This window comes from Puma concolor, chromosome B2 (assembly GCF_028749965.1).
Source record: "Puma concolor isolate L17-30 chromosome B2, mPumCon1.1.hap2, whole genome shotgun sequence".
Classification (NCBI taxonomy): Eukaryota; Metazoa; Chordata; class Mammalia; order Carnivora; family Felidae; genus Puma; species Puma concolor.
Genome location: NC_141671.1, coordinates 24,459,088 through 24,474,601, shown reverse-complemented (window position 1 = coordinate 24,474,601; position 15,514 = coordinate 24,459,088). Strand labels below are relative to the sequence as shown.

The 15,514-nt window shown below is 40.4% G+C and overlaps 1 pseudogene; it reads left to right on the top strand.

Annotated features, from left to right (window-relative positions):
• The first annotated feature begins 8,227 nt into the window (after positions 1-8,227).
• LOC147580798 (short coiled-coil protein pseudogene) lies at positions 8,228-8,612 on the top strand (annotated as a pseudogene).
• Positions 8,613-15,514: the final 6,902 nt, after the last annotated feature.

Sequence of the window (15,514 nt, the reverse complement as noted above, 5' to 3'; positions counted from 1 at the left end):
GGAGGAACAAAGGTATTTTTGTTAATGAGAGGAGCTTTAGAAAAACTATAGAAATGTGAATAAATAGGACAAGTCCCTTCTCTATTCAGCTCATAGTACTGCCAGATGCATTAAAAAAAATAAAGTTCCAATCATGCAACAGTTAGAAGAAACAAATTGATATAAACATATCAACCTGAATTTATCTGACACACTTAGTTCTAAATTTAAAAAAGAAAGAATGGTAAAATATAGAATGAGATCTATTTCTCATAATACCACTTACTTAAATTAAAAGTACAAGTACAGGGGAGCTTTGTTTCCAGCCATGTTGGAGTAACTGATATTAGACTTCCATCCCACTATAACAACTAAAAACATTGCACAAAAGGTAGCATAGAACTATGATCCCTGAAAGAAGAGAAACATAGACCTAAGTCTTAAAATCACAAGAAGTTTCTGCTTGGATACATTCTCCAGACCAAGAGATGGAAAGAAGGAACCCAAACAAAGCATGGAAGCCCTCTGGATTGAGGAGAGAGAGAGATCAGAGTTAAGGGATTCTGAGGTAGCTGTAATTGGCATGTACCAGAAAAGACAAATATGAATAGAGGTCCCCATGAGTCTACAGAGAGTGAAACCCCACAAGGCCAAGCAAATAATTACTAGAAACCTATAAGCTCAACAATTCCTGGAGCTCACAGAGGGATGTGAAACACTGGAGTTCCAATAATCCGGAGTGGAGGGCTCTCCAATACCCAAGGGATTCAATAGAGACCTTAGAAGGGGTAATGGGAGGGCTTATTTGGCCTTAGAGTAAAGTCTACTCTAGACCTGCTGTAACAAAAGTGAAAAACAACCCTTGAAAGGATCAAGCTGATTTGTAAACAGCTTAACTTCCTGACAGAACAAAGCTCAATACTATTTATAAGAAGACAAGAAAGGGGCACATGCACCCCAATGTTTATAGCAGCATTATCAACAATAGCCTAAGTATGGAAAGAGCCCAAATGTCCATTGAAAGATGAATGGATAAAGAAGATGTGGTATATACATACAATGGAGTATTACTCATCAGTCAAAAAGAATGAAATCTTTCCATTTGCAACTACATGGGTGGAACTTGAAGGTATTAATGCTAAGCAAAATTAGTCAGAGAAAGACAAATATCATATGAATTCACTCATATGAGGAATTTAAGATATATAACAGATGAACATAAGGGAAGGGAAGCAAAAATAATATAAAAACAGGGAGGGAGACAAAACATAAGAGACTCCTAAACATAGAGAACAGAGGGTTGCTGGAGGGGTTGTGGGAGGGGGTATGGGCTAAATGGGTAAGGGGCATTAAGGAATCTACCCTTGAAATCATTGTTGTACCATATGCTAACTTGGATGTAAATTTAAAAATTAATTAAGTAATTAACAAAAGAAGACAACAAAACCCATGCAATACACACCCCATAACACAATGGGCAGCATTCAATAAAAAACGACTAGACATATGACGAAATAAATAGTAAATGAGACCCAAGGACCTATAACCCAGAAAGCAAAATCAGTCAATGGAATCAGAACCAGAAATGATATCAATTGTGGAATGAGTAAAGACTTTTAAATATAGCTATTATAAATATGCTCAGGGTTTAAAATGAACCATGAACATAAGGTATATAAAAATAGAAGATTTAAAAAAAAGAACCAAATCAAAGTCTAAGGCTGAAAAGTACAACATGTAGAAACGGGTGGAAAAAAAAATCACTAGATGTGCTTGACACCAGATTAGACACTGCAGAAGAAGAGATCAGTGAACTTGAAGAAATAGAAATAGAAACTATCAAAAATAAATTATAGACAAGAAAAAAGACAACTAAATAAAATTAACAGTTCAGAGACCTGTGGAACAATAACAAGTTATCTCATATATAATTGGATCTCAGAAGAAGAGAGGGGGAAAAAATATTTGAAGATAAAAGACTGAACATTTTCTAAATTTGATGATAATTATAAATTCACAATTCCAACAAACTCAGTAAACCTCAAGCAAGAATATACTCAAAAGCATACCCTATGGTTTGCCGTGTTAGCACCTACAATTGTTTATTGCCTGACCTGATTAATTAACTGAATGTACAGCTGGCATGAAATGTCATGCCCAACCTCATGAGCTGGGCGGAGATGAACCCCAGAGACCTTGACAGGTGCATGGTCTGAGGGCCAACACTGGGAACTGGTAACAGAATTCACAATAAGGAGATCAGAAATTTAAAAACCTAGGACCAAGTCAAGTTGAGGACAAGAGAATCCAAAAAATAAGGTAACAAGCAGAGGAGGATTAAGTCATTGGGAAACATAGCTAAATTTCCTGAATCAGATGGATTTATTATTTTTAATTAAGTTGGGCTCTTGTATGGCAGTTTCTGGTCATAAGCTTCAAAATGTTCTTCCTAACTTCTAACAGAAGCAGGGCTGAACAATACTCTTTGTGACTCAGGTTCTGTGTGAATTCTGTTGCTTCAAACAAGACAACAATGTCCTCCTTTCTTTATCCACTGAAATGGTAAATTCCTGGTCTAGATCTGTGATTTACTCACTGAATTTCTGAGAACAGAGACACCAATTAACAAATAGCTTCTAAATAGAAGTTTCCCTATGGGTGTCTTATGCCTGGAAGTTCTTGGACAGAAAGTAATGTTTTTTGTATTTAGGACAAACTAAGGCATTTTATATCTAAGAGGGAGGATTAGAATTTGTGCAAAGGGGTGATGAGTAGCTAATCTTTAGGTAGTCACAAGGGAAATGGCAAGGATATTAAACTTCACCTGGTATCTATACTGGAACCTAAAAATTAGAGGCTTGGTTATATATATATATATATATACACACACATATATATATATGTATGTTGTTATACATATATAATACATATATATGTAACATATATTATCATATATATGTTATTATATAATATAATATTTATATAGTAGTATATAATATAATAATTATATAATAGTATTATATAATATATTATAACATATATGTTGCATATATATGTATTATATAAATATATATGTAAATATATGTAACATTTTGCTTATTTCAAAAGAATCTATTTCTTTATAGAACACATGAAACAAACACAAAAACAAAATAAAATTTCATTTATATATCTGAAGATCTATTTTAGGAAAAAAAATAACAAAATTAAGATTACAGTGGACAAATTTTTGCAAACTAAATTTCTTCAGTCATGAAATTTTTCCCCATTCACTCAATCAATATGCATTTATTTTCACCACAAAATTAGGATCATGTTCTTTATGTTCTTTTTTTAGCCACTACTTTTTCACTCAACAATATATATTTATATATTTGTATATATAAATATTTTTCCATGAGATTCATTCTTTCATCCATTGGCTCAAAAAATCAATTAATACCATAAGATAATTTTGCTTCATTCTTTATTATGGTTATGTCTCCTTTTTTTTTATAATGCTGCCTAATTATAATAGCAAGCATCTCTGTCTTGTTCATGGCCTTAATGAGAATGTCCCAATGTTTATTGATAAGTATAGTACTGGCTGCCAGTTTGAGACAATCTTTACCACTGTAGTTGTCTTTATATTTCTAGGTTGCCAGGAAGTTTGTTTCCTTGTTGGTTTGCTTGTTTGTTTATTTTTGAATCACAAATGGGTGTTGAATTCCATCAAGTCTTTCTTTGGCACCAATTAGGAGGGGGTTTATGAGTGGGGACTGGAGTTGGAAATACCAGTTGTGGAACTCTTTCTTTGGTCCATATCTGAGGAATGAGGACTAAAGAAACAGATACAGAAAAGGAAAGAGGAGGTCTTTTATCAACACAGCAGATGGAGTTAAGAGAAAGGAAGAGGCAAAGATATCTGTGATACTTTGCACTAAGTTCCTGGGAGGCCAACTCCAGAAAAAGCAGAAGAAGAGGAATACACAAGAGAGAAAAGATAATGTGTTTGATTTGAATGGTGAGATACCTGAGGCATTCATATGGAGGTGCCCAGCTGGCAGACAAAAATCTGTATCTTCAAGAACAAGAAAGAAGAAAACCTAGATTCACAATTTATCTGCATAGAGTTACATCAAGGTCACAAGAGGATGTGAGATGGCCAAGGGGAAAGCACACAGGGTAAAAAAAACTAAATTTGAGGAAACGAAGGGGGCTTTAAGAAGCTCTTGGTTACTTCTTGGTGGTTACTGTGTTCATTTGCTGAAAGCTTAAAAGCTGCTTAACAGACACAAGGAATAGAAAAAAATAGCTTGGCTGGGTTTTGGGGAATGTCTAAAATAGAAAACAAATTTTTTTCTTTTCAGATAAGACAGAACAGTAATGATCTACATAAAATAGGAAGAGGAGAAGATGCATTGAAGGTTTACATTGGATGACTCTGATCTTTTCCATAAAGTAGGTAATGAGGTCTTCTTCTGAGGGGGCATAAGGGTAAGTTTGAGGTGTTAGCAAAGTGAACAAAAGAAAAGCTGTGGTGGGGGGTTTACAGGGAATTGACTGAAAATGAAATAAAAGGTTACAGATTCTAGGAGCTTAACAGGGCATAGCAATAGCATTGGAGGTTCAGTCAGTTACCACCTTTTATTTTCCAGCAGGGCTCAGCAATTTGGGATTCAGAGGGAAGAAAAAGAATTAAGAGTAATGGGAAGCCATGGAATGTAGAAATGTTGGAATAGAAAAAGTAGGGAACTGCAGGAATACATTGCTTGGATTCATATGGAAATAGAAAAATAAGGATGGGTCTCAGTAGGAAACAGTCAATTAACCAAGCACACTTTTCTGAAGTGTATTTTATGGAACACTAGACCTGTATAACATGCTTCCTTTAAAATAATTAAAAAAAATAATCTTGGGGATCCTGGGTGGCTCAGTCGGTTAAGCGTCTGACTTGGGCTTAGGTCATGGTCTCACAGTTCGTGAGTTCAAGCCCCACATTGGAATCTGTGCTGACAGCTCAGAGCCTGGAGCCTGCTTCAGATTCTGTGTCTCCCTCTCTCTCTGTCCCCTCCACCACTCGTGTGCTCTCTCTCTCTCTCTCAAAAAGAAATAAACATTTAAAGAATAAATAATCTTTTGTCAGATTATTGTGGAAAAACTTGGAGCTTCACAAGGGACATTAACAATTAAAGGACCCACAAAGTCCAGAATAAACCTGTTCTGTAACCTACAACTCTCTAAGCTTATCTGACCTTGAAGTAGTTTTTTGTGTAATTCATATCAGCGGCTGCTACAAATATTTCTATTAGTCAAGATATGCTAGGTTATGCTGTCATAACAATCAATATCAAAATCCAGTAGCTAAATACAGGCAGTGTGGGTCCAAATAACCACTCAGGAACTCAAACTAATGGCAGTTCCAATACTTTGTGTCCATCTCAAATGTGTAACTCCAGGATTTGCCATGCCTGGGGAAGAATGCACATGAAGAAGTGGTCACTCTTCTATGCTCTGAGCTCAAATGGTACACATCACTTCTGCTGACTACTCATGGGCCATAACTGGTCATATAGCCCCACTATATGACAGGGGTCATATAGACCCACTATATGACAGGGGTCATATAGACCCTGTAAGGGACTGGGAAATATGAGATGCACATGGATATTTGGTGAGCAGTAAATGATTCTGTCATAACTAGCATTCCAATGAATAAAACTTGGAAAACATTGACTAAATATATAGGAAACAATTTTTCCTAGTCCAAGGAGCATGTTAATGTATTCTTTGGTATAAAAGAGAAAATAATCTGCTCTTTCCTATTATTGTGGAAGAGGAGAAGAAAGAGAAGAAGGGAGAGAAAGGAGGAGGAGAAGTGGTGGAGAAGAAGAGGAAGTAGTAGAAGAAAGAAGAAGAGGAGGGGAAGGAAGAGGGAGAGGAGGGGAGGGAGGAGGAGGAGGAAGGAGGGGAGAGGGAGGAGGAAGAAGCTGGCCTATGGCAGTATTACTTATTGAAATATTGTTCTGTTTTTTGGAATTTTGCTACGTGCTTATATGACATGCTTGATGTCACATAATTCTCGCAAGAACCCAATCAATAACAGAGTTTATTATCCATATTTTTTCAGATCAGAGAATTGAGATTTAAAAAGGTGAGCTGCTGGGCGCCTGGGTGGCTCAGTCGGTTAAGCGTCCGACTTCAGCTCAGGTCACGATCTCGCGGTCCCTGAGTTCGAGCCCCACGTCGGGCTCTGGGCTGATGGCTCAGAGCCTGGAGCCTGCTTCTGATTCTGTGTCTCCCTCTGTCTCTGCCCCTCCCCTGTTCATGCTCTGTCTCTCTCTGTCTCAAAAATAAATAAATATTAAAAAAAATTTTTTTTCTTAAAAAGGTGAGCTGCTTTGTCCAAGGTCACAGAGAAATAAGTAAAGGAGGCTAGATTCAGACCATCACCTCTAGGATGGCAAAGCCCATTCTGATCACCCCAGAGCTTATCTCCCCCATGCCTCTATTCTGTGTTTTGATGGCCAGTCCCCTTTACTCACAGCTGCTTATTTCATCCTCAACAACCTGCCAAGATACACTCTCATTTCTAATGAGGAAAAGAGGCTTTGAACCCAGTTCTCTTTGACTCTCAAAGGCCATGTTAGCACACTTTTGCAGATCTCTGTTTCTACCATTTTGATCACTGCATGTGGATTATTTGGTCTTGCCTCAGCTAGATTTGGTTTATGCACAATATTCTGGAAAGACCTACAGATGTACATTGTTTCATTGGCACTGGAATGCTGGTTAGAGCTTAGCCTAGATCTTCTTAGTGATGATCTCTGGATGTGTTGACTGCAAAGTCTCCTTCATATTGGAAGACTTGAAGTCCCACACCTTGAAGTGCCTCCCCCTAAAATAATACATTGTCTTGTACATGCTTCCTTCTCTGAGAGCATCATGGGATTTTCCCTTATAAGCTTGGCATTGACTACCCAGGAAATCTTGTGTCAACTGCAAACTGGAAGATTTACACATATACAGTTAAATCTCAAAAGCAACTCTCTTTGAGGAAGAAAATCTCAGGAGTAACAAGTTCCCAGCTGAGTGGTTCCTCTGGGTACAAATTAAAGAGTCCATGAAAGAATCTTCCAGAGTTCCCCAGGCAGAGTGGGCTGAGCAAAGAGTTCGAAGACCCATCTTGTTGATGTTGCAGGTGGCTAGTGAGCCCAGTTGCTTGTCTTCAGGTAACTTAAAAGATTGAATAGTCTCAGGCAGACAGTCTCAATGACCCTGTGGAACTGGGAGCAGAGATAGTAAGAGTGAAGGGTGAGTCTTGCCTCTCTAAGAGGTCATGAGCACAGCAAACAAGAAATCCATACTGAGCAATCAGTTCATAAGCCAAGTGATGTCAGCAGTGTGAATGTCAGGATTATACAGAAAACCTATAGATCAGTGGCTTAAGCAATATAGGGCTTTGTGTGCCTGTTTGTTTTGTCTCCCACATAAAAGTAGTCCAAAGATTGACAATCCACGGCTAAAATGCCAGTTCTGTGATGTCAACGGTGACCCTGACTGCTTCCTGCTCATGGCATCTACCCACAGGTGCAGAATGGCTGCTACAGCTGCTGTTCATGTTCCTGGCTGCAAGAAGGAAGAGCAGAGGGCAGACACAGTAACTTCAGCTTAAATCTCATTAACCACTCCTATCCACAAGGGAGATTGGGAAATGCAATTTTTCAGCTGGGGACCTCATTGCCTTCCAAAAATTCAGATACTGAGGAAGAAAGGGGAAATGGGTGTTAGGTGGTTCATTATTGTCACTGCCTCACAAGGAAACTAATAAACTGCGCACACCTACAAGCAAGTCTTGGAGGCCAGTCTAGACTGTGTGAACACTTATTACCTCCCCTCACCACACACTGCCACTATCGTAGACATCACCATTCTCCTCGATAATCCTGACCAGTTGGCAGAAGTCCATAGACTGAGGTTGAACCTATGTTAGCAGCAAGATGTTTGGCTACCACTTCTACCTGGGTCTGCTCTTTGCATCTTGCAGAGCCAGTTATCTTAACCCTAGCCCTGGAAAGTGGTTGTCTTAGAATTTAAGAGTATTATGCTCCCAATACCCAAGGGGAACACTGAGGATGTTTCTCTTCTCTCTGTTGTACCCTTTATTAGGGACACCCTGACCACAGAAAAACAACAATTAGATCCCTCCCACTCCCAGGACCTCCAACGGCCGACCATTTATCCAGGGTTTTGTACCCAGTGCCCAAGTTTGTCACTGGAGATAATGAATGCCAACACAGACGCAGTTGATGCTGGACATCATGTGGAACTGGAGGAAAAAACAACGACTTAGTAGTCAACTGTTGTAACTTCGGCACACACTTGAAGATCTCTCCACAAGAGTAGATGCAGTTAAGGAAGAAAATAGGAAGCTAAAATCAGACAACCAAGCTCTTGGACAATATATAGAAAACCTCATGTCAGCTTCTAGTGTTTTTCAAATGACTGACACAAAAAGCAAAAGAATGTGAAGGATTGACATCCCTTCTGTTTTATGGAATTGCCGCTGATCTGTTTTTTTCTTTAAAATGTGGATAGACTCAAAAAGTTATAGTACTTTTGTTTGTGGCCTAATTGAATATTTATGAAGATAATGTCAGATCTAGGCAAAATTAAGAACATAACAGAAGACTTCCATGAGTTTGTGTGATATATGTTAGTCTATGAAAACATGCAAATGTATTGTAGAGACTTTATAATTAGAAATGCATGTATGTATAAAATTTGAAAGTGAATGTTTTATCAAATTTGCTTTGATTTAGAGGTTTAGCACTGTCTTTTATTGTAGGCATAGTAAGAGATACAAGAAAATAACCACTGTGTTGTGAAAAGTGACCAAAATCATGCACTGAATACCCAGCTTTATGTACCTTGTCTACCATGTTGTGCCTCATCTCCACTGGCTTCTTCCTTCCCATTTCCCTTCCCCTAAGGAAGAAATTGGTTTCACATTTGTAAAAGTAATTTTACTATTTAATCATCTGTGAGAGTAACCTGAGCTTGAATTGTTGAAACTTAGCCAAAATAAGGTATAATCACAGTTAGGGCTTACCATAGCAATAAGATAGGATTGTTAGTTTCTTTTTAATCAACTGAAAACAGAGCCTATAAATATGAAGATTCTTCTTTGCAACTGAATTGCCACATTGGAAAGGTTTGTTGTTAAAAACTTCCTTTTGCACAAAATAACCCATTTGGTCTAGTTATATGTTTGAAATAAGAAATTTTGAGAAAAATGGAAATAGGATGGGAAAAGTACTTGGCATACAGTAGTAACCAACTCCAAATGTTTTTACTCCAGAATTGTGTGATCTCTGGAACAGACAAGATCTTTTAGGGAATATATGTATGAAAGTAGATGAAATGTGACTAACCTTAAGTCAACCACATCTACAAGAGAACAGTGACAAAGAGTTTAGTCTCAAGCTTATTTGTAGCACCCAGCAGATCAACTTTTGCAAAAGCCCTCTACAGTGTATTGGTATCAGAATCATGAATAAAATGCAAGAGTTTCACATGCATACTAGCTGATACTTTCTCAGTATTTTATCTCAACACTTCTCCCAGAATTTGCTGTTAACCTAACTACTTGGTTTGAAAGATTAGTCACTTTTTGGCAGCTTGTAAAAATTTAGTTTGTAGATTCCATTCGGTAAGAAATTTAGTATCAGAAGCCATGTTAAAATGTTATGTAGGAAAAGGGTGCCTGAGTGGCTCAGTCGGTTAAGTGCCTAACTCTTGATCTCGGCTCAGATCGTGATCTCACAGTTCCTGAGATGGAGCCCTGTGTCGGGCTCTGTGCTGACAGGGTGGAGCCTGCTTGGGATTCTCTCTCTCCCTCTCTCTCCCTGCCCCTCCCCTGCTCTCTCTCTCTCAAAAATAAATAAACTTTTTAATAAATATTAAATAGGACAAGAGATCCACTAAATCATGTTGGTTATTAGATTTGAGCTACTTTTAATCATGGAATAATCTTATGTTTGTATTGGTATAAGATTCAATGAATGACTTTAGTTGTATGAATATAATAGTTATACTGCAAACATCTTGTGTCCCTTTTGTGACATGATTTACAAACATTTAAAATTGTGTTGCACTTTTGCTTTGCTGTTTAATAAAAAACTGTTCCAGAGGGGGAAAGAAAAAGAAAGAAAGAAAAAAAAAAAACCCATGATTAAGTACCACTATGTACCAGGCACTGTGCTTAGTGTGGAGTTAACAAAGACCAATGGCATTTCTCTTCTTGAGTATTCAGAGACTCATGGAAACAAGAAAATACACAAAGAAATCACAGTCTGATCCAGGACCGCTGCAGTAGAGGTGTGAGGGAAGCCCAGGGACACCGAGAGTCCCTGACTGCACACCATTTGTCTTAGTCCCCTGTGGTGGCATTAACGGAATACCATAGACTGGGTGGCTTATAAACAACAGAAATTTATTTCTCAGTTTTGAAGGCTGAAAGCCCAAGATCAAGGTGCAGCAGATTTGGTGTCTGGTGAGAGCCTGTTTCCTGGTTCATAGATGGCTGTCTTCTCCCTGTGTCTTCCCATGACAGAAAGGACAAGGGATTTCTGGGGGTCTCTTTCATAAGTACTCCACCCTTATGACTCAATCACTTCCCAAAAGCCTCTCTTCCAAATATTATCACCTTGGGAATTAGGATTTCAGCATGTGAATTTGGGGGACACTAACATTCAGATCATAGCCCTGATGGATCCCAAGCTTTAGAACACATAAGAGCATCTGGGCAGCTTATAAAAGTGCAAGTTCCTATGTATTGTCACAGGGCTTCCAATATTATAGATCTGAAATCTAGACCTCCAGATTTGCCTAGTAATCTACTCTCTTTCTTCCCACAAAATCCTAGATAACGCGGACACAGTAGTGGATCCCACTTTGTGAAATTCTGCTCTAAGGGATGAGGTGAGATGAATATGCTGGAAAAAGAAGGCTCAGAGGCAATCATTTGTGAGCTAAAAGGCAGGGCATTCCAGGTGGAGGGGATGGCTCTGGTGCAAAAGCCTGCCAGGGTCTGGTTTGTCTAAGAGAAATAAGATGCAGACTAGAACATGAGTCTGGAAGGTCTCAGGAGGTGCCAGAGCTACAAAGATGTGGAAATTAAGCTATATTTATAGCACTTCATACAACAGGGGTTTAACAATTTCCTTCTGTAAGAAAAAGCTATCAGTTGGGGAACTGGCTTTCTCAATGAGAACCACCATGCACTTGAATTGGTCTAGACTGACTATAAATGTGTCCCAGATCCCCTGCCCTGCCTTTTGTTCTCTCCTACACCCCTACCTCAGCTATCCCTACCCACCCCTCTTGGCCCTTTGCTCCTCTGAGAGTTGGCCTGTTCTGTTGTGTGTCTCTGGCTTAGCTATCTTCTGGTTTCTGTCTTTGTTTCTAAGGCCTGACAACTTAACATCTAACAATTTTCTCAGTTTTGTCCTGGCTGCCTCTGGCAAGCCAAATTAACCTGTTTGACAGTGAAAATGAGGGCTGTCCTCTCCATGGAGGCAATGGGGAAGTAGGAGATCCCGAGCCTGGACAAGAATTGCTTATCACTCTACTCCAGCTCTCTCATAGACAAGCCAGTAGAGTTGGCCAGTGTTCTTCCAACTGGGGTACACACTTTCTGTAAGATTTGAACACTTTCCAAATGATACTCAGGCAAGGATAGTTATAAGGGCATCAGTGTCCACAGGTATTCTTTGCTAATATTGATCTGCTTGAAATGAACCTATGCTTAGAATATACCTTTCTCATGGGGTGCCTGGGTGGCTCAGTCAGTAAGCGTCCAACTTCATCTTGGGTCATGATCTCACGGTTTGTGAGTTCGAACTTTGCATCGGGCTCTGTGCTGACAGCTCAGAACCTGGAGCCTGCTTCAGATTCTGTGTCTCCCTCTCTCTCTGCTCCTCCCCCACTCACACTCTGTCTCTCTCTCAAAAATAAATAAACATTTAAAAAATTAAAAAAAAAGAATATACCTTTCTCATTTTACAAAAGAAAGACATATCCCTTGCCCATACCAAATCTTGTTTTGGTTCTTTGCTGCAGGAGGGCTCTTGAAACAATGGGATAAAAAAAAATTAATGATAAACCAAGTCCAGAGCTCATAAGGCTTTCTGTCCTTCCCTGTCTTATACATACTTCTGCAAGAAGGCCATGTTGGCCCATGGGTCTCATAATTCAGAATATACAAAGCAGCATAAGCTTGTGATGTCGATCCTTTAAAATGTAATTTTTGCAGGACAATTGGATTTTCCAAAGTATGATAAATCAAACACACAAACAAAAATTTCACCTGGTATCTTTCAGATATAGCGTGCTTTACTCAGTAATGAAAATTTGTTTTATCCAATAATACAAAATATTTATCAAATTATAGTCAATCCTCATTTTATTTCAATATATAAAATAGTTACATTTTCTATCTCTTATTAATAAGAAATAAACTTATTTTTAAAATGTGTGGAGGTGCCTGGGTGTCTCAGACAGTTAAGCATACGACTTTGGCTCAGGTCATGATCTCACAGCTCGTGGGTTTGAGCCCCACCTCAGTCTCTGTGCTGACAGCTCAGAGCCTGGAGCCTGCTTCAGATTCTGTGTCTCCCTCTCTCTCTGCCCCTCCCCCCCTCAAATAAATGAACATTAAAAAAATTGAAAATGTGAAAAATTTTAGATGTCAAGTTAAAAATGTGTAAAGAGCACGTAGATTTTCAAAATTCTTTTGCAAAGTGTTCAAGACAATGCTTGAAGACGCTGGAGTAGGATACTTGCCATCAAGGATCATAGCTGTTTTTATTATATTTCCATGTGTGCTGGGTTTCCGCTGTGTACCAGGCACAGTGAGCCTTCTTTGAAATACTGTCTCTCTGTGCCCAAGAAAATGCTCAGTCTCCTGGTGGTGGGTTATCTGGTCTCAAAGAGCTCTGCTGTCAGCCTTCCACACTGAGAAATATGTGCATCAAACTCCAGGACGAGGAGTTGTGACTCTCACAGAAGATTGTCCTGAGAGGGCGGCAGGAACCCAGTCGCATACCTGGGGCCTCATGTGCTCTGGTGTCCAAGTGCATGCAGGAAATGGCAACACAGGATGAGCCATACTCGAGTGCTGCAGTCTCCAAGGTGAGGTGCGTGTTCCCCTGGGTGTGTGCCAGGGTTCCGAGAGCCAGGACACAACAGGGCACACATGAAGTTCACAAGTAATGGAATGTGCACGCACACTGGGAGTGGTGCTCCAACATGTCATCCCACAGGTACACAACATGCGGAAGGTGTGGATACGGCCCATGAGCCAGCTGTGAGATCAATGTGGGGCATCATCCACCAAGCCACCGTGGAGGAAGCTGGGCTTGAGTGGAACTTTGAGTGATAGATAGGATGTGCATAATTGGAGAGAAGAATCAGTCAGGCAGACATTTATCGAGCAGCTGGTCTATGCTCAGCTCTGCTCAGGATGCTGAGGAGTTGGGGTAGGTGGATACAAATTTGATAAGGGAGTCCAGGCACAACAAGGGAATCCAGGAACAAACACTGGGAACATTCAGGTCTCACTGCAAGGAAGTATGTGATTAAGGCCTTAAGGCCTGCGTCCCTGGTGCAGTGAGCACCCCAAGAATTTGGAAGTGTATCCCACAGTGGATCTGATAGGTTAGGGATGAGGGGTGGCCTTGTATGGGAGAATAACCTGAGGAGGGCTAAGAAGGGTAAACAGGGTGTGGATGGTGGGAGAGAGGGAGGGGCATCCCAGGTAGAGAAAACAACAGGAGCCCGGGCTTGGCATTGAACTGACCTGCTGTGTTGAACAGTGAATGGCTGTGACATGCTAAAAGACAGGGCCAGCCTGGCTGCTAAAAAATGGTCACTCCTTCAGTGTGCAAACATTTTCAAAGCACCTACTTACCAGATACTGCAGGTAGCCAGTGAGGAAGACTGCTCAACTGTCACCCTCACAGAGGGATGGTGAGGAAGGCTGGGAAGAAGAAGTTCAGATCATTGAGAAGCAGGTCTTATCAGATCTGGGAAACATGAACAGCCGGAAACCTCAGGGCACCTGTGTGGGGTGAGAGGACATTTGGAAAGTAGGATTATGGCAGCATGGGGGCGGTCTCAAAAGCCAAAGAGAAGCAACTAGTCTTTATTCCTAATGCATTTCACGTTGTGGAGCATGAAGCTCTTACATGCTCTTCACTAGGGAGATGGCTTCTTGCTATTTAGGCCCCATGAGGACCCATATAATGGCAGTGTGCAGGACAGGTTTGGACAGAGAGGGAGTGGAAAGCAGTTAGGGAGACGTTACACAGCCTGTATTGTTTGGTTCTGCGCCCTCAGGGAAGACAAATGCATCCATGCAGTTGATTTAAGAAAAGATTTACATCACAGCTGCATAGACTCACATCGTTGTCACTACTCACACCCTTCCAAGGGAGAACTTTGCACCCCCATGGCAGAGAAGGGACTGGGGGAAGAGACATATATATAAATTTTGATGGAAAGCAAACAGATAATATTATCATTCTGAAAATATGATCCAATTTTCCAATATTTGTTTCAAGCTGTCATCAGCTTCCTTCCCTTTGTGTTCTTTTTGCTCTCTTTTTAAAAATGTTAAAGTTCTTGGGGCACCTGGCTGGCTCAGTTGGTTAAGCAGTTGACTCTTGATTTCTATTCAGGTCATGATCTCATGGTCTGTGATACCAAGTCCCACATAGGGCTCTGCACTGGCAGCACAGAGCCTACTTAGGATTCTCTCTCTCCACCCCTCTCTCTGTCTCTCCCCCACTTGCTCTCTCTCTGTCTCAAAATAAATAAACATTTAAAAAAAATTTAATGTTAAAGTTCTTGTGTTAATGTGATTCTTTTAAAAAGAAATTTTTAAAGTTTATTTATTTTTGAGAGAGACTGAGACAGAATGCAAGTGGGTTAGGGGCAGAGAGAGGGGGAGACACAGAATCCGAAGCAGGATCCAGGCTCCGAGCTGTCAGCACAAAGCCCGATGCGGGGCTCGAACTCACGAGCTGTGAGATCATGACCTGAGTTGAAGTCAGACACCCAACCGACTGACCACCCAGGAGCCCCACATTTGTATGATTCTTATATTACTAGGGACCCTGACTACAACCACGGCTGTTAGAATCTTGCCCCATTAGTGAAGTGAGGTCCAACAGCAAAGAGAGGTTATGGAGAAACAGGGTCAAGTCTTCAACTGCCCAGTAATCAGACAATAACCCCAGACCATTTGGTCTCATTCCAGTCAGGCCCTTAGAAAGCAAATGTGTGTGGGGCTGTTTCCAGGGCTCTCGCTTACAGGGAACATCTGGAATGTGTGTGTAAGCCATCTTCACAAGGCCAGGCCAAGTGCACAGGGGAGTTGGGGGGCAGGCGGTGGCCGCTGGCTGAGCTCTGCACACAGACTCCAGCAGGCACACTGGGGGGCTTGCAGAAATGCCTGCTCCGGATGGCAGAACCCTGTGTGCTGACGGATTTG